The sequence below is a fragment of the Callorhinus ursinus genome, unplaced genomic scaffold (assembly GCF_003265705.2).
Source record: "Callorhinus ursinus isolate GAN/ISIS: 27379988/994484 unplaced genomic scaffold, GSC_fseal_2.0 scaffold43, whole genome shotgun sequence".
NCBI classification, from domain to species: Eukaryota; Metazoa; Chordata; class Mammalia; order Carnivora; family Otariidae; genus Callorhinus; species Callorhinus ursinus.
This window is the reverse complement of record NW_027397105.1, coordinates 6325737-6329571: the sequence shown is the minus strand read 5'-3', so window position 1 is coordinate 6329571 and position 3835 is coordinate 6325737. Positions and strand designations below refer to the sequence as shown.

The window sequence follows — 3835 nt, the reverse complement described above, 5'->3', positions numbered from 1 at the left end:
GAATGGATAAAGAAGAAGTGGTATATATACACAATGGAATATTATGCAGCCATCAAAAGGAATGAGATCTTGCCATTTGCAACGACGTGGATGGAACTGGAGGGGGTTATGCTGAGTGAAATAAGTCAATCAGAGAAAGACATGTATCACATGACCTCACTGATATGAGGAATTCTTAATCTCAGGAAACAAACTGAGTGTTTCTGGAGTGGTTGGGGGTGGGAGGGATGGGGTGGCTGGGTGATAGACATTGGGGAGGGTATGTGCTATAGTGAGCGCTGTGAATTGTGCAAGACTGTTGAATCACAGATTTGTACTTCTGAAACAAATAACGCAACATATTTTAAGAAAAAAGAAAAAGAAGAAGATAACAGGAGAGGAAGATAAGGGGAGTATGTCAGAGGGGGAGACGAACCATGAGAGACGATGGACTCTGAAAAACAAACTGAGGGTTCTAGAGGGGAGGGGGTTGGGGGATGGGTTAGCCTGGTGATGGGTATTAAAGAGGGCACGTTCTGCGTGGAGCACCAGGTGTTATGCACAAACAATGAATCATGGAACACTACATCAAAAACTAATGATATAATGTATGGTGATTAACATAACAGTAAAAAAAAGTTAAAGACAAAAAAAGCAGTTTTTGAAGGGAACAATATTTTGACTCCAAATAAACAAAAGAATTCACCAATTAAACAAAAGAAACAGCAGAAATAAAAATAGATGTTATACAATAAATAAAACCAACTATGCATATCATGTAAGTAAATAAATAAACAGTCCCTCTCAAGAAAAAGACTCAGTTTACAGCAAAGAGCAAAATTCAATTATATACTCCACTGTATACAAGGGTCAGAGCTAAAACAGAGTGATTAAAAATAGCTGAAAATAAGGGTGCCTGAGGAGCTCAGTCAATTAAGCCTCCCACTTGAGATTTCAGCTTGGGTCATGATCTCAGGGTGGTGGGATGGAGCCCTGTGTGGGGCTCCATGTTGGGTGTGGAGCCTGCTGAGGATTTTCTTTCTCCACCCCTCCCCTCCTCACCACTAGGGTGCACATATGCTCTCTCTCTCTCTCTTAAAAAAAAAAAGAGAAGAAGCACGTTCTGCGTGGAGCACTGGGTGTTATGCACCAACAATGAATCATGGAGCACTACATTAAAAACTAATGATGTAATGTATGGTGATTAACATAACAATAAAAAATTTTTTAAAAGAAAATAGCAGGAGGGGAAGAATGAAGGGGGGAAAATCGGAGGGGGAGATGAACCATGAGAGACGATGGACTCTGAAAAACAAACTGAGGGTTCTAGAGGGGAGGGGAGTGGGGGATGGGTTAGCCTGGTGATGGGTATTAAAGAGGGCACGTTCTGCATGGAGCACTGGGTGTTATGCACAAACAACGAATCATGGAACACTCCATCAAGAACTAATGATGTAATGTATGGTGATTAACATAACATAATAATAATAAAAAAAGGTTGAAAATAAAAAATGAGCAAATGCTATCGAGCAGTATATACAAAATAATTTCTAAATCAAGCAAGTTTGACTTGAAGACAAAAAAAATATTGAACAAGACAAAGGAGGCCACTTCATATTTACAAAGAATAACTCCACAGTAAGCTCTCCCAGTAATTAATAACTATGCATCAAAAAGAGAGCATTAAAATCATAAAGCTGGGGCACCTGGGTGACTCCGTTAAGCATCTGCCTTTCAGCTCAGGTCATGATCCCAAGGTCCTGGAATTGAGCCCCGGGTCAGGCTCCTGCTCAGCAGGGAATCTGCTTCTCCCTCTCCCCCTGCCCCTTCCCTACCAACCCTCGCTGGTGCTCTCTCTCACACACACTCTCTCTCTCTCAAATAAATCAATAAAATCTTTTTTAAAAATCATAAAGCTGAACCTACTACGAATAAAAGGAAAAAATACGTTTAGTAAAAGATTTTAATTTACCTCCCTCAGTTCAGGACAATATTAAATCAACAAAAATAATTACTAAGGATATGGATAATATAACAGCAACAATAAAAAGCTAAGATAGACCTAATTGTCAAACATCCAGTTCCATAACGTGGAAACAGAAAACAGATATTTGGAAATGCTCACAAACACTCACCCTAAAGGAGCTCACGTTGAATTCCTCATCAAACTGCAAAATGTTCTGAAATAGCACTTACATCCTCAGACTTCTGTGCAAGGAGAGAAAACACAATAAACATACTACCAAACCACACGTTTTGGTCAGGGTTTCCCCAAAAGCAGAATCTGAGAGAAAAACTTTGACGCACATCATTCATTTGGGAGACAAGACAAATGCGAGGAAGTAGGGAAAGTGAGACAAAAATTGTGTGGGAAATTAGGGAAATACCGGATCTCAATTTTGCTGGGGACCTTCTACGGGATCATGAAGAACGCACCTCGGAACTTTCCCATCTAGAGAAGAGGAAGCTGGGGTATTTGTTCACTGACCCCTGTCCCTTATCAGTTGCAGGCAGCTCCAGAGAACATTCTATGTGGTATTGCCAGCTGACCTACATGCCCTGGGCCACTGGAGAAGTTACCTTCAGGCAGAGAAGGGGAACATTGCAGCTGGGAGCTGAGATGGAAAGCTGCCGACGTGCACACCTGTCCTGCAGTTAAACACAGAGGAAGGCTGAGGGGGTATGTGCTGGGCACACCCTAAAGGGACCTCCCATGACTAGTGCCTTTGCACAACTCCCTCCCCTGAGTGCTGGTGGAACCAGAGACCACTCCAACCAACAGAATACGGCCAAGGACATGGGAAGCCACTCCCACGTTGAGGTTTTGTTAAATTACATTTTATAGAAAAGGTGAAGGGGTTTTGCAAATATAATTAAAATCCCAGATTAGTTAGTTTTGATTTAGTCAAAAGGGAAATTACCTGGGGTGGTTCTGACTCATTAAAGTGAAAAATTCTTAAGAGGGACTACAGCATTCTAAAGTCAGAGAGATCCCTCCAGCTGACCTTGAAGAAGCAAAAGCTGTTGTAATGTGTCTGAGGTGAGCTCTCTACCAGCTAACCAGGTGACTGTGGCCTCATAAGACCCAAACGGGGGTCAAGGTCTGAACTCCTGAGCCACACAGGCTGAGAGATAACAGTACCTGTTGTGTTAAGTCACTAAGTTTGTGGTGATGTAGCACTTAGCACAGAAAACTAATATGGGATGTGATGTATCAACAGCATCTTTTTCACTAGAGAGTAAGTCATAACACCTGATTTCTCATCTAAGAGTCATCAAAGATGGAAGCACAGATCACAGATGTTAACAGTGATGAAGACACTATCAAAACCCATGGGTCACAGCTTCAACAGTGCTCAGAGCAAGATCCACAACCTCCACCTTCTTATGTTGATGAAAAATAAAGAACACAGGGTGCTTGGGTGGTTCAGTTGGTTAAGCATCTGACTCTTGATTTTGGCTCAGATCATGATCTCAAGATCGTGAGATCGAGCCCTGTATCAAGCTCTGTGCGTGGAGTCTGCTTAAGACTCTCTCTCTCCCTCTCCCTCTGCCCCTTCCCTCCCCAACCCATGCTCTCTAAAAAAAAGAAAAAAGGAGAAGAAAAGAAAGAAAGAAATGAAATATATTTAGGATTCAACTCAAGAAGTTTGGGGGAGGGGCACCTGGGTGGCTCAGTTGGTTGAGCCTTTGGCTCGGGTCATGATCCCAGAGTCCTGGGATTGAGCCCCACATCCGGCTCCCTGCTCGGCTGGAAGCCTGCTTCTCCCTCTCCCCCTGATTGTGTTCCCTCTCACACTGTCTCTCTCTCTCTCTCTGTGTCAATTAAATAAATAAATAAAATCTTTAAAAAAAA

General features: G+C 42.3%; 1 long non-coding RNA gene across 1 annotated transcript in view; it reads right to left on the bottom strand.

The window, feature by feature from the left end:
• The window catches only part of LOC141370704 (uncharacterized), a 56204-nt gene that overhangs the window by 11921 nt on the left and 40448 nt on the right, over window positions 1–3835 (bottom strand). The window contains exon 3 of the long non-coding RNA XR_012374972.1: window positions 2115–2187. This is a non-coding gene — a long non-coding RNA (uncharacterized lncRNA). The remainder of the gene's footprint in view (window positions 1–2114; window positions 2188–3835) is intronic.